General features: G+C 41.0%; 1 protein-coding gene across 3 annotated transcripts in view; it reads left to right on the plus strand.

Annotated features, from left to right (window-relative positions):
* prkcz (protein kinase C, zeta) overlaps positions 1-26,027 on the plus strand; it is a 130,127-nt gene that overhangs the window by 23,050 nt on the left and 81,050 nt on the right. The gene's annotated exons all lie outside the window — the stretch shown is intronic.

Genomic DNA, 26,027 nt, shown 5'->3' on the forward strand with positions numbered 1-26,027 from the left:
ATTGTTCATGTTCTCAAAATCCTTTTGGGTGTGTGACATCTGTGGGAAGGATTTGTCTCTGATGTCCTGGTACAGTTCGCAGGTGGTTAGAAAGTGCAGCTCAGTTTCCACCTGGCATTGTGTGCAGTAGCTGCACAGTCGGTCCTCTTTAGGAAGCCGGATCTGCCTGTGGCGGCCTCTCTCGATGGCTAGGCTATGTTCGCTGAGTCTGTACATGGTCAACAACTTTCTGAGCTTTGGTCTGTCACAGTGCTCAGGTATTCTGCCACTGTGTAATTTCAGTTTAGGGCAAAATAACATTTCAATTTGCTCTGATTTTTTGTCGGCTCTGTCCAATAAGTCAAGTAGTTTTCTTTTTGTTTTTTACAATTTGGTTTATTCTAATGTGGTTTGTGTCTGTTGGCTCTGCTGGTGGTTGTGAACAGAGTCCCACAACCAGCTGGCTGAGGGGGCTTCTATTCACAGTCTCACTGTAGGTCAGGGCTTTGTTATGGAGAGTGTCAGGGTCACTTTCTTTCAGGTGATTGTAAAATTTATACGCTCTTTTTAGAATCTTTAGAATTAGTGGCTATGGTCCTAATTCTGCTCTGCATGCATTGTTTGGTGTTTTCCGTTGGACGTGGAGGATGGACTTGCAAAAATCTGCATGCAGATGGGGATGTCCAGATTAATGTTCTTGCCTTGTCTCTCAGGTCGTTTACAGCTTTGTTCAAGTTGCCTGTGGCGCTGATGTTTAGGCTGAGGTAAGTATAGTTTTTGGTATGTTCTAGGGCAATCCTGTCTAGAAAGAATTGATATTTGTGGTGTTGGAGGCTGGGTCTTTTTTGGAAAATCATGATTTTGGTCTTGGTTAGATTAACTGTCAAGGCCCACGTCTGGGAGAAATTGTGCAGAAGATCACGTTGCTGTTGTAGCCCCTCTTTGGTTGGGGAGAGAAGCACCAGATCATCTGCAAACAGGAGGCATTTGACTGCCAGGGGGATGCCAGGAGTTGTAGACTGTTCAAATGCCCTTGCCAGTTCATTGATGTAGATATTGAAGAGGGTTGGGCTCAGGCTGCATCCCTGTCTAACCCCCCCGGCTTTTGGGAAAGAAGATTTTTACAGCACATTTGTTGTTTGTGTACATGGATTTTATTATATCATATGTTTTCCCTCCAACACCATTTCCCAGCAGTTTATATAACAGACCCTGGTGCCAAATGGAATCAAAGGCTTTTTTGAATTCGACAAAGCAGGAGAATAGTATGCTTTTGTTTTGGTTTATTTGGTCGTCAATCAGGGTGCTGAGGGTGAAGATGTGGTCTGTTGTGCGATAATTTGGTAAAAAGCCAATTTGTGATTTGCTGAGGACATTATTTTCAGTAAGGAAGTGTTGGAGTCTTTCACTATCCCCGTCTAGGTCTCCCTATAAAGACCCCTAATGTTATGTGTTGATGGCTGTACAAGATCCCATGCCTTGTGCATAGCACTGTAAAACTAGGACTGGCTGTTTAGAAAGTTTTGGTGGGTGAGATGTTCTTTGCAGTCATAGTCAAGTCACATTCACCCATTCACACATACAGCACATTTTTCTGTCACATTCATACACATTCATACGCTGTCGGAAGACAGAGGCAGGTAAGAATTAAGTGTCTTGCCCAAGGACACAACGGCATGTGGACTGGCGGAAGCCAACCTTCGGGTTGGTGGATGAACGACTCTACGTCCTAAGCCACAGCCGCCCAAGTACCAACCCTCACTCCTGAATGAGACTATCACTAATCATTGAATTACACATTAATTTTTTATGTAGATTGCAGTAAATTAAATATGAATTACCAAAATGCAGGGTAAACCGGGGCAGGGACTTTTAAACCGTTTGTGTGGCAGCATTTTGTGTTCCTGGTGGAAATGATAAACGGCAACAGACTGACAGACAAGACACAAACAATATGTAAGCACAAATGTTGCCATACACTGTGGCTAACAAGAGCAATATGCAAAGACACTTACAGAGCCATCACAGCTCTCTACTAAAATCAACCGTGCCTGTGAAGAAAACGTTGAAAGGCCAGACAATGCTGACAAATGCCTTTGCACCTCAACTTCCACAGTCAAGAGCTAGAGCCACAGCAAAAACGGGAGACATTGGCGTTTTTTATTGCAGCTGATATGAGGCCAGTACCGTAGTGGAAAATTTTGGCAGCGACTCCACACCGAACAGAAGTAAAACATTCCGTCACGCGCAAATTTTGCTGGCACGGTGATCACGAAACTCTACAAAGAATCCACTTCAATTAGAAGTTGGAAACTCACTCATAGTTCATGCAGTTATAAGGTCACTTGGGTTTGTGGCAAAACATTTTCCTGTGCTTGCATATTGTTCTGTTTTTTACTGCACATGATGATTCATACTCAGAAAGTAGAACTGAAGTAACAATAATATTCATTACAAGTTATTTAGTTAAAACATTTCAAAATGCACCTGCATTGTTTTGCATTTTGTGACTTTCAGTCAAATAGGGTTATTAGTGTTAAATATTGTCTTGTATCGTTCTCATGAACCCAATATCGTGCATTGTCTCGTCTCACGAGCTGAGTGTCTCGTCACAACCCTACTCTTTTTCATTTCTATCCACACCTCGTTGTCTTTTTAAAACACTGACTACAGTTGTAAAAACCAGCATCTACTTTGTGCATATGGCCTGTCAGTATTTTTGCAACCTGACGTAGAATTGGGTGCGTGTCTGACTGAGAGCGTGTCCACTGTGTTCCCACCTTCACCTGCAACCATGCACCGATTGGAAGGACCAGCTGTCAATCACGCTGTAATCATGCTCCAATTTATACGCTGCTTTATCGTCTATTTTTCTCTAAATGAGACCACAATTTACTAAATGAAAATCATGGTGTATTGAAGAAGACTTGAAACTAGAGATTGAGACCATAAACTCATCAGGAAAATTATACTGACGTTATAAATCAAGTAAGAAGTGGAGTAATTTTATCATAGACTTTTATAGAAACTGACTGGAGAGTCGCTCTCTGCTGGTGATTCCAGAGAATACAGGCTTCAGACACTTCTGCATTAGCTTGCTATTGACATTTTTATATACAGTCCATGGTTCATTGCCCTGTGCACCCAGTGCAGGAGGGCCTTCCTGCTGAGAACTGTATGCTTGTCACACCAGGTTTGGTGAGGAGGTTTGTGGTGAGAGTAGATCTTTGCCATGGATGCACTGATGGGTGAGTAGGGAGATTTTGTATTCAATCCTGAATGAGACAGGAAGCCAATGGAGTGAGTGAAGGATGGGTGTGATGTGATCATATTTTATTATTATTATTATGAAATGCCCTTATTACAATGTTAGCATTCCTGATTTCGGTACATAAAGCCATGGAGGGTATGAATCTCCTCTGATGCTTTTCATTATAATTGTTGCTACCATGTTCCTTGAGACAAATAAATCACAAGTAAATGACAAAATGTGGACTCTGCAATGGATAATGAAATAAAAAAGGCACTTATATCTGGTGGAAGTATTTTGAGTCTGTAGATATTATTGTTAGCAGCTTGAGATACAGCTGTTGTACTTGTACCAGGAAAATAAGTAATCCAAAGACAGTAGAAAACTTACACATAAGTTGTTTTGTAACAGAGTAACAGCAGCAGGAACAAAGACCTGCAGTGGCACTCTTTCATACTTGAGTGGACCAGCCTGTCACTGAAGAAAATACTGTACACTCATGGTTTTCAAAATGTATTTATGGATCATAGTCTATGATTCACCATGAAATGCATTTCATCAGCAACACAATCTATGGGATGCCACTATAGTTACATCACAAACTGCAGGGTTTCTGGTGGAATGTACGCATATGTACAGGTTAGTCATACAGCTCCTTTAATTACATGAGACGGAATTCCCCCTTAACACTGCACTTTCAAATGTCTTGGTTGAGGAGAGGACATTTGGTCATTAAAATTGAGTGGTTTGAGCTCTTGGGAGTTCGACTGTGCTCAGCCAATTTCATGGCAGGACCCAGTCACAGTAGCAAAGGTATGGTTCACTCTGTGGAGTCTTCAACTTTGTTGAACTTTGTCGTGTGAATTCAGGTAGCTGAACAATTGCAAACTACCGTGACAGTGCTGACCTTATAAATAGAGGTAATGGAGATCCAGAGGGTAAAAAAAATATGTATTATGATATTTGCAGTGATCCAGTTGCTTCTCTGTTGCAGTATAAGAATGCTACACACAGGCCTGTCACGATAATTACGTTATTGACTCGTACGATACATGAAAATGAATTTGATCATTTCTATTGACATCTATAATCGCCATTGTGTTTGTTGACAAGTAGGCACGCTGCTTCAATCCTCAACCCCTTATTTGCAGCACAATTTTAAATAACATTTCTCTCAGCAGCCTTGCATTCCTCTAAGTTAATTTTGCAAAAATATTGCTGCCGCTGCTTCAGAATTGTATTAAAGGTCGCAGTTACACGACTGCAAGGGCTTTTATTTTGACACGACAATACACAACGACAGAGCGCTGTAGAATCTTTGGGCGACACGCCCTGAGGAGAGACAGTGAGGACAGGGTAGTGTTACCCGTTAGAAAAAGTAGAATTTCGGTTCTGCTTATCGGTTATCTGTATGGACGGGACTACTTGCCAGGAGGTTTTTATTCATCTGCCAGGACCTGCTTGTGCACGTCACGCATCAACGTACCAGCGCCTGTGTTTTGAAATGAGCTAGTACTTAGTATGAATGCTAACATCCGACCAACAGAGTGAAACACCGTGTTGAACAGTCCGCGACTCAAAAGTGACTCAAATTTTTTTGGAATTCCATTTTTAAATGGACCACAAAAACACAACAAATAGAGCATTGAGCATTTTTAAACATGGCTAAACCGGCTAATTTTCGCAAATATGACACCGAATACTTTAAATACGGATTTTGTGGTGAGTAACAGTTTTCAGAAATTTGGGTCATGACTTCATGTCTTAGGCAAAAGGTGGGTCTTGATGATAGACCAGTTGAGAAACACTGATCTATCATATTCGCTAACCTGACTCTATCGGCAAGATGCTTTGTCCAGTTGGACGTGTTGGCTCCCGTAGACTTCGTATAACATTCAAATATGTGACATACATTGGACATGGATGGTTTTTCAAGAGCACTCGTCTTGTCACCACAGAAGCTAAAGATGGTTAGCGGTCGGAATATTTGCCTGCTATGCCTGCATGGAGTGGAGGCAGGGCGCTGCATACACTCACTGCCCTGCTGTTGCACATTGACACCAGTAGTAGGAAACAGGTTACTAACTATTAAAACACTGTTATTCCTAAAGCACAGATACTATTAAAATGGGGTATTTTACCGTTTTTAACGGCAGGGTATTGGAATACATTTTTACACTCAAAATGTGTTGCTACATTACAGCAATTTACTGAAACAGAAGTTATTTTTGTGCCATTTACAGTATATTCAGCACAAAATATGGCACACACCTAAAAAAGCAAAAAGTTCTTAAACTGTGATATGTTGATGGGGCGATGTGACTTCTCACTTTATTCACTTTAACTCCCCCCATGTACTTGTATGTTATTTGCTGCACTCCCCGGCGCTCTATTCGCTATGACAGCATGTTTCAACAGCTTGTGGATTGCACTGTGTGTGTGTGTGTGTGTGTGTGTGTGTGTGTGTGTGTGTGTGTGTGTGTGTGTGTGTGTGTGTGTGTGTGTGTGTGTGTGTGTGTGTGTGTGTGTGTGTGTGTGTGTGTGTGTGTGTGTGTGTGTGTGTGTGTGTGTGTGTGTGTGTGTGTGTGTGTGTGTGTGTGTGTGTGTGTGTGTGTGTGAGAGAGAGAGAGATTGGAGGGCAGCACTGTGCTTTTTGTTCTGAGGCAGACCACTGGTTTGCTGTTTGAAGAGCAGAGTGTGACACTCATTCTTTAGGTAGGTAATGATGGACACACTTGTACATTCTCTCTCTCGCTTGCTCTCGCTCTCTATCTCTCACACACACACACACACACACACACACACACAAACACAGATTGAATGTGTATATGTTGTGTAAAGGTTGGCTTCTGTCTGATATGCAATATATTACACATACATGTGTTTCTCCCACTGGGCGCTCACATGTTTGCTGTTGCTGTAGATGAATGAAAAGAGGATCAAATCCTTCTTACACTGCTTCCTCCTGAGCCACAGTCGCAAAGCTCATTTTGTGCTGCCTACATGTTGTGTTGGTTATTTGTGGTCTGACTCTGACATCAGCCCAGCTGAGATCCCACTGTGTCAGAGCGTGTGCTGTGAAGAGGGCGTGGCAAGCTCTCACACCCAACATACGAAGCGCGGACAGAGGCCTGCTCCGTGTACGGTGGCAGAGACTGAGCCGGTCGAAAGTCTGATTGTACTTCACCAAAATTATCTTATTTGCCGATAGCCGATGGCAGTCAAAACAGCGACAATCTGCCGAAACCAATGTACGACCGATAAATCGGTGCATCCCTAGTAGAGTCCAAGGGCTTTAGGTAACAGTCTGTATATATTGAGTTGTGTTATTTTACTTATTTGACGGACTTTATGTTAGTCCCATTACTCAACACACATCATTTACTTTATATTAGTTATTTGTTCAAAATAGAACTGTTCAGTTTTTTGATGAATGATCAAAAGAAACAAAACATTTGTCCATTCTTTTGAAAAAGTATTTTTTCATAAATAAGTACGATTGAATTTGTGCTCATTCAAAGATAGTGTGATAAAGGGCTGAAGGACTTTGGCTGAGAGCCAAAAAAACATTGTCTCTCAGCCAAATTATTATTGTAAACATCCGTATTGGGCACCAGAATTTCACAATCGGTGCATTCCTCATTTTATTTCATAACGTATATCTACAGTATATATATTATTTCTCAAGTTTCTTTAAGGATTGTGATCGAGGTTTATATTTACCCTCTCAGCCAGCGAGACCCGGGTTTGATAAGTGAACACACCCAGTTCTAATAAACTAACAAACACATCAAGTATGTTGGCAGTCACAACAGGAAAAGGAGCGTGACCCCACAATGACTCTCAAGTGGTGTCCACAGGTGTTGTAGTGACATTACAAAACATTGATAGCTACTTACAACTACTTTATAGCCTGTTATAAAATCTTTATTAAGTATCTGTATACTACTTACTAATTCTAAGTAAGTGGTTTAATGTAAGGTGCTATCCAACAACCAGTACTATAGCTGGAGTCTCTGGTCATGTTGTTTTGTATTGCAGTGTATCCTAAAATGTTTAGTTAATCCAAGAAAATCTCCTCAATATCACCAATGAGACCACAAAAAGTCTTGCTGTATCATGGGTGAAAGGCACTTGGCCTCTGGGTTGTATCCAGGCCATGAAGTATACATAGATACACTCATAATGACATGACTCTGTATGGGCCATTGCTCCATTGTAGAGCTGTGTGCAGCACTCTTTGCCCTGCTGTCTCTCGCTTTGTCACTTCCCTCTCTCTCCTCGACGAGCAGAATTCAACATATTACTGGTAGATATTGCTTTAGCTGTGCGCTTTCAAGCAACAGTCATACATTTCTCAGCAGCTGCCTTTGCTGTGCATCTCATAAAAAAATCCTGTAAGTTTCCTGGTTTGGATATATACAATACTTGCAGAATATGCATCACCCCTTTGATGCTTTTATTATAGATCAATGTTATCATGCTAACATTTAAATAATTAGCACTGGACACCTACAGTAGTGCTCTTGACAGGAATGGGAACGTCATTATTTTTTTGGGTAATTAGTCATTAAACAAATTAAAATTTTTAGTTGATGTTGGCGCTGGATGAAAAGTCACATGATTCACAACAATTCTGCAGATTTCATTGCCAACCCAACCCAACTCACTCTGAATCAATGTCATGGTGGTGCTAGAGACAGTCAAGGGAGTCACCAAATTCAATTCCCTGGGGACTACGGGTATCTGTGCCACATTTAATGGAAATAAAGAAAGTAGTGGAGCAGCACTTGCCTGCACTAAATACAAACTGGCAGTGATTTTTTCCATTTGCTTATCACCTACAGCTCTGTTTGCAGGACATCAATGTTTTAATGTGAAAGAAAGAAGTAATCTGTTTTTTTCTTCTTTCCTGCTGTCCAATGGATGTACTGCCACAGAGAAATTTACATGACCCAAATAAAAACAGACAATTATTTTATTGCTTCATGGATGAATACAGTCCATGTAGAAGTTCAGTTTTAAACTGACCAATGTTGTGAAAGATACGATACTAAGGTAGAGCTGACAACAAGTCACCCCTAGAAAGCTGTGTGTGTGTGTGTGTGTGTGTGTGTGTGTGTGTGTGTGTGTGTGTGTGTGTGTGTGTGTGTGTGTGTGTGTGTGTGTGTGTGTGTGTGTGTGTGTGTGTGTGTGTGTGTGTGTGTGTGTGTGTGTGTGTGTGTGTGTGTGTGTGTGTGTGTGTGTGTGTGTCCCCTTCTGTGGACACAGAACGATGGAGGGTGGAAGGAGATGGAAGTGTTGAAATCCTAGATTATGCGCTCAGTGGATGGAGGCTACCCTGCCTTGAACTGGATTCTCTGGCAGAGCCCCCACCCTCAGCACCAAGCCCCACCCATCCCCCACAGGCCTCACCCTCCTTCTCCTCCCTTTGCCCAGCACCCACCCACTCTTTCTCTCTCTAGCTCTCAGCTGTGAGGCACTGCTGTCTCTCCAGGGAGGAGCCTACAGTGCTGCTGCATCACACAAGGCACAGAGGCGGGTGAGGGACATAGTGTGAAAGTGAACGACAGGGATAGAGAGGGAGCATTGTACTGTGCAGATATCAGCTCTTATATACAAGGCTGGTACTGGTTTTTCCTGCGTTCTTTCTATTTTTGGCTTTATCTGCCACGGCAAAAAAACCCAAAAAACAGATACAACGTCATCGATGATCACAAGCTCTTGAAGCAGAAGGGAGAAACGGACAGAGAGAGAGAGAGAGAGTCTTGAGAAAAGCTTACTCTATCAGCTGTGAGGAGAGGGAGAGAGGAAGAAAGGGCGAGTGAGAGCGAGTAGGAGGGAGGAAATAATTAAATAAATCCCAGGGAGGAGAGAGAAAGAGGGAGGGTTCGTCAGAGAGAGGGAGCGGAGGGGATGTAGCAGTGTGTATCCTCGCCGGCTCGCTACACATACACACATACACACACACACACACACACACACACACACAAACACACACACGTACACATACACACATTAACACTTAGCCTGGATAATGTGCTGAAAGAGGTGGAGGGAGGAGGAAGGCAAACCGGTGAGCTATCTGTCTTTGCATCCATCCATTTTTTTCGTCAATCTGTCTGTTCTTCTACGCCAAACCCTGAGACAATGGATTTAGGCGAGTGCGTCCTTGCCTTTATTCCTGTTTGTGTGTATGTGTGTGTGGGATATGCATCTGCCTCCATGATTAGGTTGTGTGATTGATACGTGCCTTATCGCTCATCGTGTCACGCATTGCAGGCAGGGATTGTGTGTATGCAACCTGCTAGCTCTGTTAGCATGGCTGGTGGCTGCTCCCAGCTGGCATCCTTGACTGTATTGTGGTGCTGTCTGTTTGGCAGTCCACTCAGAGACTGCACCTGCCAACGAGTGCGACATGGTGTCGAAATGCATGTGTGATAGTGTGTGTGTGTGTGTGTGTGCGTGTGCAGTGGGTGCATTATGGAGGTCTAAGATTTAACCATTATTTAATGCAGGTTGATTGCACGTTAGAACGATGTGATTCCACTCATACTGGAACATCAATTGAATGTAATGGTCCATATTCTGTTTCAGACGCTTATTCATCCTGACAAAAATACATTTCTGTTAGTGAACGTTTTATTTTTAATGCCAGGATAATGGTTTAAGGACATTTTGACAAATTGGTGGTGATTGCCGCTTAAATCTAAAAAATATATATAATAAGATTGACCTTCAAAAACCTCTTTATGTAGCATAAATTGTTCACTTGGAGGACAAACCAAAAACTCTCTCTGTCTCTGTCAGTCGTGTGTGTGTGTGTGCATATGCGTGTGCGTGCGCGTGTGCGTGTGTGGAGAGGTTTCAGGGGATGCTTACCTGGTGGCTGAAGTGAGGCTCAAGTAACAAAGAGTAACAAAACACCTAGTGTCATTTCTTCTTCTCTCTCTTCTACCCTCCCTGCATAAGGGGGAGACCAGGAAGCACAACCAGCTCAGTTGTGTATGTGTTATGCCTCAAGGGGGCAATTTTACATGCCAGTATCAATTTGTTTGTCATCTTTGCTACGACTCAGCCTGTGAAAATAACTGCATGTCTTCCTTGATCTGAGTAAATAATCAAGGTGGTGTCATCAGGGTTATCTCAGTTTGGGTTTGGGGTCAACACATATTTAACGGTATTCCTCAGGTGAGCATGATGCTTGAAAAGGAAATTGCCTTGTAGGAAATGCAGGATCAATGGTAGGCCTGTACACACATATTTTTCTCACCAATACCTGAATCTCTTTCACCAATCATTAACTATTAACAAAAAAGACTAAACTGTTCTATTTAGGATGCACAGGTGTCTGTGACACACAAAAAAATCAATACTTGAAAAAAATGTATTAATTGTTAATCTTTACATTTGCAAGCAGAAGCTTGAACTTGGGGATTTTCACTCAACACACCTGCAGATGCTGTGAACAGTGAAACAGAATAAAACAGGACAATATGCACACACAGTGTTATCCATTAATTAGGCTACCTAGAGTGTGTGACTTTTTAACTGTTTAACTGTTAGTAGTAATCGTTCAAAATACTTGCTATAATTTAACTATTAATTACATCCCTAATGAAGTGTTTGTGAAGTTTGACCTGTACCAGGGACATAGCCGTAAGATACTTCAGCTGCATCAATTTGGAGAATCAATTTCGAAATTTTTATTCTCGTAAAGTGGAAACTAAACTCCTTCTGTAAACTAAATTAAAGAAGGACCTATTTATGTCAAGTGAGTTTTTAGTGTGTGGGACAGTGACAAAAAACCCAAAGACAGTTTTTCTATAGGGACTTAAACTTTCTTTGTGTGATACTGTGTGATGGTTTTCTTCTTGAAACAATAGTTTTTTGAATTTGCTGCAGTTTGTGTGATTTTAATGGATCTCATTTGTCATATTATTTCTACTTGTCAATGTGGAAAGCTTTTCATTATTTGTCCCAACACCAGCCTGAGTGCCTTTCCTTCAAAGCTCTCCCATGATTCATTGTGCTGGTGACACTGTTTGTGAATTGCTACAGTATATTTCTCTGATGCTGGTCTGGCGGTAATTGCTCAGCCCTGTTTACTGACCCTGACAGTTTCTTTGCCTAAGATGACAAGGCACTTCAGCATTCGGCCTCTCTGTCCTTGGCCTGCTCTCTGCATTGCTGGGAGGTAAACACGGAGCGGGAGTATTACATCCCAGAGGCTCTCTCTGCTTTGGGTGTTTTTTGGGCAATCTGAGTCATCCTCTGTATTGATCCCCAAACTGTTTCCCACTATTTATGAGCCTTAGTCAGACTCTGTGTGTGAAGGTCTGATTTGAAGTTACTTTCCTGTCTGTCAGTTTTGCTGACTGGACACCAATTAATAGCACTTTATGGATAATGCACAATTAAACGGCTCTGTCTGCAATGCAGTCAGTGATATGTAACACTAAATAATCTTCCATCTTTTCCTCTTTGTGAATGTAACTGTGTTTATCAGTGCATATTAGCAGCTGCAGCTCACTTCTGGATTCGTGGGTGAGAGGGCCCATGGGGACTGCATTATGGAGCGCTAGTCAGTCTATAAGTGGTTCAACTGGTTAACTGGAGACCACCAGACTCAATGGACTGCTGCCTTCAATGTCTTACTGATTGTAGTACAATACACATCTCTCAATACATCTGCCAGTGTGTATCATGCCAACATGTGACTTTAATACTTCTGTTCTAGACTGTACCTGTCCAATGCAATGGCAAACCACATACATAAGCTCCCATCGTTACAGCATGTACAGTACACACACTTCTGTCCAAATACAAAAAGAGATTATAAAGCACGTGTAACAGCACAGGTCAAAAACTTAAAGCTCTGTTTGTTACAGTTGTTAGTTATAACTGAACTGTGAGTTGTTCAGAATGGCCCCTGTCATTGCTGGAAAACAAAACAGTCGCGCCAGCATGGCAGACAAGCAAAAGAGAGGGTAACTGACCACATCAGATAATGCCCCAGTTATAAATGGGCATTTGGACACAACAATGGTAACCTCTGGGGGATAAGTCTAAAAGCTGAATCAGTTAAAGCAACGAATGCTTTTGCTTCTATGTTTAGTGCTTCTATGGACCATAAGTCAATGAGCATAAGCTAGTATGAATGTTATGTACTGTTAGCTCAAGGAGCCGAGGTACATAAATGCAGTGATTGTCTCGTTAAATCACGACCCTAGGTTGTTGTCATGCTTTACGTCCTTGATGCATCGTAATAGGAAATTGCGCTCAGTACTGTCACACTGGGGTTACATAAACTCATCAGCCCTGGCTTGGAACCAGAGATGAGGACGCTACCAATTCCAATGCCAGCAAACTCATTACTTGCCTGAAGTTGTAGCCACTGATGTAATCGCTGGGAAGCTTCAACTCAAAAGATATAATCTGATTGTCAGAGACCACGAAATAAAAAGTGCACTGAAACCACTTCTTCTGTATTCAGCTTGTCCTCTTATCCATCACGGTCAGTACCATATTTTCAAGTGATCTGGAGAGTTTGCCTGACTATTAATTTTTTTTCTATATTCATAGTGTAGGCAGGATTTGTCAGACACAAATATCAAACCTGTTTGAACTGTTTCCTGAAATTGGCTTCACTAGTGCAGTCAGAACCAGAGGGACAGTTACACATTATTTCTTTTTTTTCAGGCTCGTTAGCAAGTTTTCCCAGATTCGAATGACTTAGGTGAGTAGTGTTATCTTAGCTTATAGCATGTTGAAAATAAGGCACATTAAGCTTAGCAGATGACCTTACTCACAGTGGCTCCAGGTGAGTGCATAGGTTCAGTGGAAACGTTTGAAACTTAACTCAGACAATACTCCCTTTTATCAGTTGTATAAGAAAAGCAGTAAACACAGGAGAGTCAGAGGAGATTTCAAGGAGAAACATAAAAAACACTCCCTGACCCCCATGGTAATGATTTCTTCTTCCTTTTAAAGTTTCTGCACACACTTGCTCGCTCTCACTGTTCAAGGGAACAAGTGGCTTTTTGATGTCCTCTTGGGTGGCAGTTACACACTCCTGCTGTTCATGCTGACCCTGCCTTTTCTTGTCCTGGTCCTCTGACACCCACACAGATCCACTATGGGGTCTATGATGCAAGGGCCAACAGAATACACTAGTGTCTTAGAAATCTAAGAGGGCCAGAGAGAGGGTGTACTTATTTATGAACTCCCACCTGCCATGGGTGACACAGTGGCTGGGTGGAGTTAATATTCATGGGGGTAGGTTGCCTTGTTTAAATTTGGGGTGTATACTAGACAGTTACCAAAAAAAAGACACCCTCAACAAGTAAACCAGCAAGCAAGATTTCTGTGGCACAAAACTATAACAAACTCAACTGACGACTTGCTCGCTACATGTCAAGAAGGAAACCCTTTAAAATGTCACCATGAAATCAACAGAGGACATCTCAACTCTCTGTCTATCTTTATAATACAACCTCTCCACAGTCTGTTTAGTACATCAGGAGCAGAAGTTGTGCCCACTCACAGTAACATGCAGTTGTCTTAAAGACGTGATGGTAAAAATGTGTTCCACTATCCCAGCTTTTAAGTATTTGACCTTTTTGCACAGGATAAGTAGCATTGAAACCACCTTTAGACAATGTGGTGCTACAAAAGAGAAGAATAAATTAAGGTTAATGGTGTCGTATAGACAGACAGCATCACATGAGTGCACCAGTGCAGCTTTAATTTACTTTTGCATGCAGGGACCACTACACCAGCTGCATCTGTAACAATAGTGTTATGTAATGTACTAGCAGGAATTAATCACTGCACTGAGACCGTGACCAACCCCCTGAGGATAACATTATAACAAGCTTTCAACCTCAGCAACAACAACAACAACAACAACAACACTACTGCAAAAAACTGTAGCTTCCAGGCAAGAACAGCTGCCTTGTTTGGAGTCCCTGTTACTTGTCCATCATTCAGCCACTGCGGTCACAGTTTGATCTGTGGTGCCACAATCAGTGCTGAGCCAGAAACAAGTCATTTGCTCTTATATTAAAGGAGAGGTCTTTTATTTGTTGCTTTTGGTAAGATATTGATCCCAGCTGTCAACACCGCAAGATGTGTCTATCAAGTGTGACAACTGAGAGAAATCTATTTTAAAGCATTTGATCACTCTGAGGAGCTGTTGCCTCTGTACTGTGCCCATTTAGTTTGTGCAGTGTTTGTTGCCCCACCAACAGTTCTTGGACCTAAGAAAGGCAATGTTGGTCAGGCATCCAATCCGTCTGCTTGTATGTCACTATTGCTGGTTACTAATGTTGGACGGGCAGACACCAGAGGTATCACAGCAGCTCCCTATTGTCTAGAGCAGGTGGTCCCAAACATTTCAGTACCCAACCAACAAAATAGTGGTGGCAGATTCTTGCCCACTATCCCAGGTGGATATTGATTTTAAGTTACACGCAAAAAATGGCCTATGAGGACATGTTGCAATGTTTGCTTTGATGCTGTAAATTGAACTGCTGCAACTGATGCTCTCTCTGACATAATCACCTCAGTTCTTACTACTATATTTTTGTCATATAACAAAATATGCTTAATCTAGTCATTTTTAAATTTGATTTGATATTTGGAATGTATTGGAATTCAAACCCCCAGAAGCTCTTTTTTTTCATTCGTCACACAATTATTTACATGGTTACACATCATGTTTTGGTCGTACTTACTAGACCTAATTAGCTACTGACCTTTTCCTATACTCCACCACGGCACCTTTTCTAAAGCAGTTTGCCCTTAAATTGGAACATTTACACTTTAACTCCTTTTGATTTTAATGACTCCATTGATGTTTAAGCCCAAGTTAAGTTCTAGGAATACAATGTTGAAACATTTTGTATTTTTGGGTGTACTGAACCTAGTAGCCCCCAGAACATTTATAGAAAGCACTGGTTTTTATTGTACAAAGTGATCAGTGGTGGAAGAAGTATACAGATAATTAAGTGAAAGCAGATGTGACAGTCATGTTTTCTGATTTTTGTTTTCCTGACGGCACCTGGTAGTTTTGCATTAATTTGACAGAATTCATGTAGCTATTCATTGCACAAGCACCTCAAACCTCTACTTTAAGTACAGTTCTTGAACAAACTTTTTTCCACTACTGTCAGAGGGGCACTTGGTAGACGTACAGTGGTACTATACTCCAATAAGGCTAGGAGATTAAAAGAAAAAGAAAAAACGGATTCCTATGCAACTTGATATCATGTTTTTCTAGTAAATACGCAGGTTTTCTATGTATTCTCCCAGTCCATGGCAAGATTCCTCAATCAAGTAAATTGACTTGTAATTCATTTTAATTAATTAATTTTTTATTAATTCTGCCTCCAAGCTGCAGAACTTCTCTTAACGATGAAATAGCCTTCAATTATTTACCCTAACTAAGAAAATGTTTTGTGGGGTTTTATTATTAAACATATGATAATACGTGTATGTAAGATATATCTTGTAAGAGGACAGTTAGAAGAAACGTAGTGCTACCACACTGATTTGAACAACATAAGTGGAAAATCAATTAAATATTGTTTGTGGGTCACCTTTCCTCATCCTTCTTAAAATTACCCCCTTGTTTGTCTTCTGTCCATGTTAATTTTTCATAATTCACTCCATATGCTCCTGAAGGTCAGAGGGAGCTTTTGTAAAATGTGATGAAAAGGTGTTATCTTTGACAACATTACAACTGATTGCAGTCATTGCATAAGGCAGAAATAGGTTGAGCCCATTGTAACTGACATTTACACTCAGAGCACAAAAGTTCCAGTGGGGCATACAATCTGGGCAGCATTGCAGTAATCCAGAGAGAGAAATGGTTTTAATCCAGTGTTTGGTGCGCTGACCTAGCAGGGCACGGGTTAAATTATCATCTGGGGATTGGTCCAATTACTTCAACATAGCGGCTAAATTCCCTTATACCCAATCTCTAAAAAAAAAAGGCTAAAACCAGCCCCTCTACTTAGCATGTCAGTCTCTTAAAGTCTGTTTAATTGTATGCCAACAATGTTCTGAAATGTTGTGAAAACTTTGTATCGCTATACTGGATCCATACTTTGCTCTCTGTGTGAACTGGAGCTTCTTTATGGATTTTAGTCATGCTGTTTTCTGTGGAATATACTACACCACTGATAACCATTCTTATCTTAGCTGTGATCCACATCCCTGACAAGTAGAGAAACGCATGCATTATTTATAGTGTATGTACAGACTGTACAGGGTAAATGTGGTGTACATCAATGGTTCACATCCTTTTTAAATGTGGTTAGAATAGAACCAGAATAAACGGCTGCTTAGATTTATTAGTTTCAAATTGATTTCTGTTGTTTTGAACCAACTGTGATTCACTTCAAAATTTAAATTTCTTATGCATGCAGTGCATAATTAGTAGGTATTGTGCTCGCAATCAACGAACCCAATGCAAAGATTTGAAGTTAAAATTAGATGACATTCTTTTAATCGTTTGCCCATGTTCTAACATGGTAAAATGTTGATGATTGTGTTTATGAAGCTTCTCAGACAGCAGTTCTGCTTTGTCATGGTTTTGGTTGACTTGATGTAAACATTGCATCAGGCGGGGGAGTTAAGTCAGCTTGGTTGACTTTTGGGAGTGGGTATAGCCATGCATACTTTCAGTATGAGCATCAGTTCCTTGTTGTACATTTGTGCTCATATTATTGTGCATATCGAAAACTGACATGTTATGTCTTTACTTCCTCTAGAACCCCGGCCACTCAAACACTAGTGTTATAGCTTTGACAGTTATTTTTCACATAAATAAAGCATCTTCAATGGGTTGACTGGATGTCTCTGAGGTCTGCTATTGGATTTGGTTGGACACACCTGAGAGTGATGGCTGTTGGTGCACCATTACCTAAGCAGTGGTGGTTAAAGTGAGCAAGCACTTTTTGGCCTGGACTTGCATGGGGGGGTATCACAAAGCACATGTAATACTCAACCTGGTTTTGTAAATTAGTTTTCTGCCTTATAAGTTGGCCAACAGTAGAGTGAGAGGTCCTCAGCCTGACATGAATTGAGGATGTTGGTCTCACGATCTGCACCTTAATTGTTGGCCACCCTTTGTGTGGCTGTGGCTCAGGAGCAACTTGAGCGGGTTGTCCACTAATTGAAACGTTGGTGGTTCGATCCTGGCTCCTTCAGTCCACGTGTTGCAGTCTCCTTGGCCAAGATACTGAACCTCTACTGAATCTGCCATGAGTGTGAGCATATGTGCCACGTGTCGCCCTAAGGTGAAAAATGTAGTAGTGCATAAAAAACCTTTGTAAAAAAGGTTGTTAAGAAAATTATTTTTGTTTAAATCAAGAGATACAAGGATTTTATTTTAATGGAAATAATTCATAGTTTCTCCTTTCTCCTTCCTTAAATATTGGCTAACCGCTGATAGTCAATAATTATATTTCTGTTATTTAGATGATGACTGAACTTCCTTTTTATTTACGATTCAAAATTACTCATGTGAATAAGTCAATTTCATCAACTCAATTCCTATTGGAATACTGAAGATATTGGTTCAAAATATAAAGTTTATAAGTGTAATTTACTCATGATACAAATGAAAGTTCAGCCCTTTCTGGATGGCTATGCCAAATTATGTTATATGATTCCATATAAACTTAACAAATAAGTAAAGCTGTTTGACATAACTGCAGACTACACCAATTACAAAGAAAGGTCTGTCTTATAAGGCATTTATTATTTTCTGGCTCTCTGACTGTGAACTCCCTTTAAACAGATCACACACACATTTCTACGAACTGTCCTGTTTTTTCACACCCACTCACTGGACTCTCCCTGAAACTCTTTGCCTCTGGACTAAACAATCAATAGATTAATCAAAAAATATTCGCCAGGTTAGTCTGTAATGAAAGCAACTGTTTTCTTCATGGAGCCTCTTCAGGCTGTTTCCCCTCTCCATGCACCTTGGAAACAACACTGAGTAACACTGATGTTCTGCACATTGTAACTGTCAGCAGCTGTGGGAACTACATAAACCAGAGTGCGACCCACTTGATAAAAAAAATTATTTTGCTTACATTTTGCTCATATTTAATAGATACCATGTTCTTTATTACATTAGTAACATGAAAACCAAACCATGTTTGTTTTTCAGAACAGATAATAAAATTAAATTTTTATATCCTAGTTATGCATTTAGTTTAGTTTTTTGAAAGCTGTAAAGAATCAAACGCTGACATTAACGTAGAGTTTCACTGCCACTTAATACTTATTACAAATGTCATCACTCAGTGCTTATTGGATTGTTTGAGTGATTGTGGGCTCGTTAAATTGTCACATGAATTTACATAAGTGTACCAAAGATGCGCTTATAATGGTCGAAGCTAACATTACCACAGGTAATTTCAAGGCCGAGTCAGTAGGTTTGCTGTAGAGAACTTCCAGTTGTTCCAGTGAAAGGTGCTCATTGAGTACTGAGCACTGAAAAACTTCTTCAGGCCCACATTTTTCAGCCAATAGCACATTCTGTCTTTCACAGGCTGAGATTGTCACCTGCCTACATACATTTAAAGGGGTTTATACTGGAGCAAATGACAAATTATTTTCTGAATATGTGTTTTCGTTTGCTGTGTTGTGGCTATGTGTTCCGTTATGGTTGTGTTTTGGACATTCCATCACTCAGGGTCAAAGTCTGCCACATGGCCTTCTACTTCCAATCTGGCTACTATGCTGAATCTCAGTTCAGGTCAGTGCTGCTCCTGTCGGCTTGGTTTCTACTCCACTCTTGGCTGGTGTATCACTTCTCACCAGCTTTTGCTCAGACTCCAGCTGTCAGAGCTTAACTCATATGACAAATGGGGGTCAACACATGTCACGTTATCAGAGAAAGGAGGAGGGTCTTCAAACTAATGCTCAGCTCTGTGTATGTGACAGTGTGTGCTGGGTTGGAGGGTTTTCAGTGCGGGCATCTGTGTAACATCAGTCCAGTGACAGTTACAATTGGACTTGTCACTGGGAAAACATAGAAATGATTTCATAGTGTCTTTATAATCCCTCAGCTCTTTAAAGGAGACATATAATGCTCAAATTCAGGTTTATAATTTTGATTTGGGATTTTACTTGGTAAGATTCACATGCTCTAATATTCTCTCCAGTCCTGCAGTTCCTCTTTTCAGCCTCTGCCTGAAACAATTGGTTTTAGCTCCTGTCTCTTTCAAGACCCCCCTCCCAATGAAGCCTAGTTTGCTCAGATTGGCCAGCTGGCCCACTTTGTCGTGATTAGTCAACCGCTTCCAGCGCAAGTAGGAAGTGTTGGCCTCCGCTCCCACTCTCCAGTAGCCATTTGGTCACTTTTACCACATACGACAGTTCTACTTATGAGTTGGAGGACTTGTTGATATGTCTCCTTTAATGTTATAATGGCTCCCAAAACTATAAACTAATGGTGTAGACACTTTGTCAATGTGGTATTGAGTTGTGTCCTACAACATTCTCAGTTAGATTCCTAATGGGCATGAGTGGGGATCAGTGTTGCGTGTCATCCACTTCACTGTCTTACTGCCAGGGCCGTACTGGGACAATCATTCAGTCCGGGAAACATAGACAAAATAAAGACCCAGCCAGGCCACATTTTAAGCGGGGGGCCCCCCTGGGCCACTTTTTTTGCCCGCCACTTTTTTTCATTCCGCCTGTCTGCACGTGCTTCTTCACCCTGTGGGGGCAGACCTGCAGCGTTGCGTTCACAAGACTTACTTTTATATAAAACTCAGGCCATCGCACAGCACCGGGAAGTTGGGCTTTCTCACTGCTCTGTCTTCGTTGTTAACCGTCGAATCAAGGCAAAAAAAACACAACGGAATGCTGTTTATTTGCACAGATTTCCCAGAAGGAAAAAAGTCAGCCCATATACTGTAACAAATGAAAGTCGGCATGATTGATGAATCCCTTTGCACTCTTAGAGGTATTAGAGTTCAAGAAGCCATGACAAAACTGAAACATTTTGGCTACTATGCTTTCATCTATGGAAACAAATCACTGATTTGACGATATGTGCAAAACCATATTTCAATCTACAAAATCTGACGGTCCAACCCTTTACTGTAAATATGTGCAACAGTTCTGAAACTGAGACTGGAACCACGATACAAATGTCCACAATCTCATGCATGACTAGGACCACAGATACCCCCACCACAATCTGCAGCTGCAGGTGTAGTAGCCCCTCGAGCTCTCACTACTTTACTAATGTAACCAAACACTAAACAATGACCACTAGTACACATACAAATCATAAATTTAAAATTCTTATTATTCAAAGCAGTCTTACCTCTAGGATTTTTTTCAGCAGCGGGGGCAGGCCAAATAAAAAAAACATTGGTAAAAGAAAAAGTACAAAATTTAGGGGAATGCTTGTTTAAAAAGAAAGGTTTTTAGGCCCTTCCTAAAAGAGAAAGTGCTTTGTGGAGCCCTCAGTTGGACTGGGAGGGAATTCCACAGGCAAGGAGCAGCTGAGCAGAAGGCTTGATCCCCCATGGTGCAATGCCTGGTCCTAGATGGGTGAAGGGTGAAGGTTTTGTTTCCGGAGCAGAGTTGGGTGAGGCAGTGGAGTGAGTGAAGGACGGGTTTGATGTGATCATATTTTCGTTTCCTCATCAGGATCCTAGGTGGCCCTGTTTTGGACATATTTTAGCTTTTGAATGCTCTTGCTAGGGGTCCCAATGAGGAGAGCGGTGCAGTAGTCCAGCCTTGAGGATATTTAACTCGGTCCATTTTTCACTCAGACATTAGTATGCATGCTATGTGCTAGCTCCTATCAAAACACAGGCGCAGTTACGTTGACACGAGACGTAAAAAAATTATATACATATATACATATATATATATATATATCTTTTAGGAACCGATAAACAGAAGTGAAGTTAACTTTTTCTCACAGGTTCCCGGTAAGACTACTGTGACTCCTCTCTCCCTCTCCCTCCCTTTCTTCGGGGGCGTGTCGCTTGCAGCGCTCCGTCGCTGTGTCTTGTTGATTCAAAATAAAAGCCCTCGAAGGGACTTGAAATTGCAACGTCATGACATTTCATGAAATTCTGTAGGAGCGGCTGCAATAATTTAGCAAAATGAACATAGCGGAAACCCTGTTTAATGTCAGGGCAATTTGAATATTGTGTAAATATTAGTGCTGTCAACATAAATGTGTTAATCTTTGCGTTAATTGTGAACTTTTTAACGCTTAATAATTTTTTTACGCCATTGACACATTTCGTTTACTTCCTATGGTGGCTGATGACGTGTGCTGCATAACCATTATCCATTAGCCATCCTGGCTAAAGACGGATACGGACAAGGAAGGAGTCTAAGGAGTTTAAAGTACGTTTTGTCACAAAAACACACGCAAAAAGTGACACGGGGAAATATGCGATACACACGCAAAACAGGAATTGGGTGTCACTTTCACGATGGACGTCAAAAAGAAAAGCAATCAATATATCGCAAGATACTCGTATGTCGAAAGAAACAGGAAGTGGTTTGAGGGGATGCTATATGTGTTATGAGTGAAGAGTGTTATTGTGGTGAGTCACTTTGGCCTTGATGGTTTTATTGGAAATATGTAGTTCACAGAAGAGAATCTGTGTTCGAAGTTAAAAGATGCTATTAAACACTAGTATTTGAATTTAAATACTTCATTTGTGTTGATTCTACATTAAATACATAATTTTACATTTAAATATCCATTATTACACACTTCAGTCTTATGAAAAAAAAGAAGTGATTAATCCCGAATTTGAAAATTTTTAATTAATCGACAGCACTAGTAAATATTAAACATCACACCTATTTCATTGTCTTCCAACTTCGTGTGTCACCTGACTATTTTGGTTCAATCATGATTCAGTGATCACACCTGCTTTAAATGTTAGCTTAGCTTAATCAGCTAAAGATGGATAACAAGGTTGGTTGCAGACGCCAAAGGGACATTCAAGTCAGCAGTTTGGGAACATTTTCTGTCAAGGTCTGAACTATCTATAACGCCGATCCCAGCTGATATTAGGCGTGAGACGAGTTTTACCCGGGACAGGTCGCCAGCCCATCAGAGGGCCGACATAAAGAGACACACAACCATTCACTCTCACATTCACACCTATGGTTAACTTAAGTCTCTCCAATTAACCTAACCCGATCTGCATGTCTTTGGACTGTGGTAAGAAGCCGGAGTACCCGGAGAGAACCCACGCATACACTCGGAGAACATGCAAACTCCACACTTATTCATATATACATAATCATACAGTACTGTACATATGGTATATGAATGTTGTTGAGTTCATAGTGCCCTTTTAAGCCCTTTGTCCTGCATGTGAGATATGCATGATAGTGAGTGAGATAGAGTCAGCATACAGGTCCTTCACGCATCACAAGATTCAGCTGTCAAAGTGTGGGAGCCAGTGTGGCAGTGATGACTTACTCTCTGTCTGTGCACCACTGAAAGACAAAGAGGGGGGCTCAGAGGGACAATGTTAATAGACTGGGTCAGACATTTCATGTAGTTATCCTTCCAGCCCTTTGTCCCGTGACATTCCTCAGAAAGTCCGAAAATCACTTAAAGGGGCGATTTAATGGAAAACATGAACCATCCAGGGTTTGGGGGGAAATGCTTTGAGAGATGTTACTGAAGTTATCGGAGAGGACTGATCAGATACTTGTCATGTAAAGAAATAGCATAATTTGAACAAGGTTTTGTAAACCGAAAATATTGAAATTGAGTGTTGTGTTCAGGTTTTTCCTTATGCAACTGATCAGATATGGTACGGGGCAGGGGTCAGTAGTGCTTCCAGCCAATCAGTGAAGTGCTTGAGTAATGCTCAGGCGCACTCTCAATCACATTTCTGTGACAAATGACAATCTATTGTTGACCATACCTGCCTGTCAACTGTCTGTGTAGCTGGAGGTTTAAGTTTATCCTGCAGACGATTAATTTTTGAGGGAACTCTGTCAACACACCAATCATGCACTAATATGCATGTGCATTTGTATAGTATACATGTATATTTGTGGCAGTTTTATTTATAGCTTGGTGGGTTGTTATAGGTTTTCCCCCTGTGTTCATTCTTGTGTAAGAAGTAAGAACATGGTTGTGTGTTTGTGTCATTCTATTCAACACAGCTGAGTTTTAAGATTACATTACTTAGAGTTATTTCCATGTATCAGTACAGCTGTTCAGACGTGGCTTTCTGTAATGACCTCATACTGCTGGAACAGAATAAGTGGGGAATGATGCCTCTTGTCATGAGTCATGAGAGAGCGACCATTTCTATTAAGGATGCAATTAAAGTATTTTATTTTAAGTTTCATTGTGCTTTTCTGGTATAATGACTGCTGGAATGTAAAAAAAAAAGTTCAGTGTTATATAAATATTTATAAATTGGACTTTTGTAATTTTTTTTTTTCCTTGAAAATCAAGACAACAAATTTAAAAGCACATTTAGGCTATTTATTTAATGCAATGGTAACAAAATGACAAAATAAACGAAAAACTTTAATAAAAACAAAACAAACAACAACAACAAAAAAACATGTTTCTGTTATTTGGTATTCAGTGTTATTTGGTGTTTTTTTTTGTTTAGTTTCGGCCAACAATTATCATTTCGGTGCATTCCTTATGTAAGTTTTTTTGACACAAGGTATTAAAACCATGATCTTGATCCTGATTGATTTTTTTCATTATATATCTGTTATAACAGTAACATGCCTGGGTGTAGTGATACTATCAACAAGCTGTCGGTATTGAGCTAATTGCTAAAACAATAGCTAACACAAAGGGATTTGTTTGCCTTATTCCGGTCCTTTGCGTTCACACCGGATGCGACACAAATTTTTCGCGCGGGTAGATTACATACAAAGTCAATGCAAAGAGGCGACTAGACGCGTATTTCGCAGCACTGACTCAGCCGGCGCGAACGGTGTGATATGCGCAATGCGAATAAGGCGAAATTCGCGGGCCGTCCATCGCTCGAGTTGAAAGAAGGAGTTAGCACCTGTTAGCGCAATCACTTTGTGTCGTTTCCCCAGCGGCACTCCCGTATACCTTTTTTTCCTTCAACAGTCCATGTGTACGTGTGTGTGCGCGCGTGTAGCTTTCCCATTCATTCCGGTCTGCCTTTTTTTCCTTCAACAGTTCAACAGTTACCTGTGTGTGTGTGTGTGTGTGTGTGTGTGTGTGTGTGTGTGTGTGTGTGTGTGTGTGTGTGTGTGTGTGTGTGTGTGTGTGTGTGTGTGTGTGTGTGTGTGTGTGTGTGTGTGTGTGTGTGTGTGTGTGTGTGTGTGTGTGTGTGTCTTTGTCTTTGTCTTTGTCTTTGTCTGCGTATGTTTGTTCAGATGAGGTTTGTCGGAGAAAGTGGAAGGATTGAACGGGCAAACTTTCGCGCGAATGACACAAATAAGCACAAATGTTTGCTTGCGACCAAACTCGCGTGAGTCACGCGATGCGAAAATACTCAGATTGCATTTTAGTTTCGGTAAATTGAAAAAAATGACTTGTTTAGGACTTCAAACTAAAAGTTTTGGACTTTTGAACAAAAAATGACTATCTTACAAATGAGATCTCTGAGAAACTGTTGCTGTTCTGGACTGGTGCCATCTAATTTATTAAAATATGATTAAGCAAAAAATAAAATCTGTAAGGGATCTGTCACCCATGTCAAGCTCTCAGTGAAATTCTGTTGGCAGCATAAAATACCTGTCAGAGCTAGCAGGTACAGAATGTCTCACATTATCTCCCTCACATTGCCTAATTGCCATTTAGATGGTATGAGAATGTCTGTGTCTTTTGTAGTTTGTGCTATTGAGAGCAGCTGGACACGCATTCAGGCTCCACACCCATAATACTCAGCACACCTCTTGACTTATGAGCATCTCAGTTTCCAGAAATAGCAACAGTGGTTTTGTAATGTGTCAGGCCTCCCTGCTGCACTGCAGCACACCCACATTTCCGCTTGCTGCTGAGAAACAGCTGAGAGGCTTTGTAAAAATTGATCTTAATGCAGAAGCTAGCTGGCTCTGCGAGGATGTATTCCATTTGCAGATACCTGGTCATTTTCTGTCGACTGTATCTGACTCACTGCAATTGTTGCCTATAATAGTGAGCACTACACATTTCAAATTGTGAATCAGAAAAACTTTATTGATCCCCACAGGGAAAATAAGATCTGCTCATCATGCTGTCAGGAGGGATGAAGTAAAAAAGTAAAAACTCCTAATAGTAACAATAAAACATATAGAAAACATGCACAAATGCAAATGTGCAAAAAGTAATGTGCTAGCTAGAATAAAAAGGCTACTCTGACAGGGCCAGCTCTGGCACAGAAGGTAGAGACGGTTGTTGACCGTGAAGTTGCTTTGCGGTGGTAGCATAATGCCATTAGCAGAACTCTCTCTACAAAGCATGTTCACAAAGGTCAAAATGTAGAAAAGTAACTAATAAAGGTTTAAATAAGTAAGACTGAAGAAGAAAGAAGTGCAGGAGGTATAGTTGCAAACATTTTTTTTAAGACTTGACAACCTTGACATTACAGGTGTGGCATCTGTAAGAATATCATTAGCAGCCTTAAAGGGGCAGTAAGTGATCTTGGAGAACGCTTACTTCTCTCTTTGTTGTTGTTGTTGTTGTTGTGATATTCCTGCTCGGGCTGGGGCGCGAACCCGCGATATCGGGTATGGGAGACCGACGCGCAAACCACTAGGCCAAAACCACTCGCTAGCAGGTCTC

This window comes from Scophthalmus maximus, chromosome 3 (genome assembly GCF_022379125.1).
Source record: "Scophthalmus maximus strain ysfricsl-2021 chromosome 3, ASM2237912v1, whole genome shotgun sequence".
NCBI lineage: Eukaryota > Metazoa > Chordata > Actinopteri > Pleuronectiformes > Scophthalmidae > Scophthalmus > Scophthalmus maximus.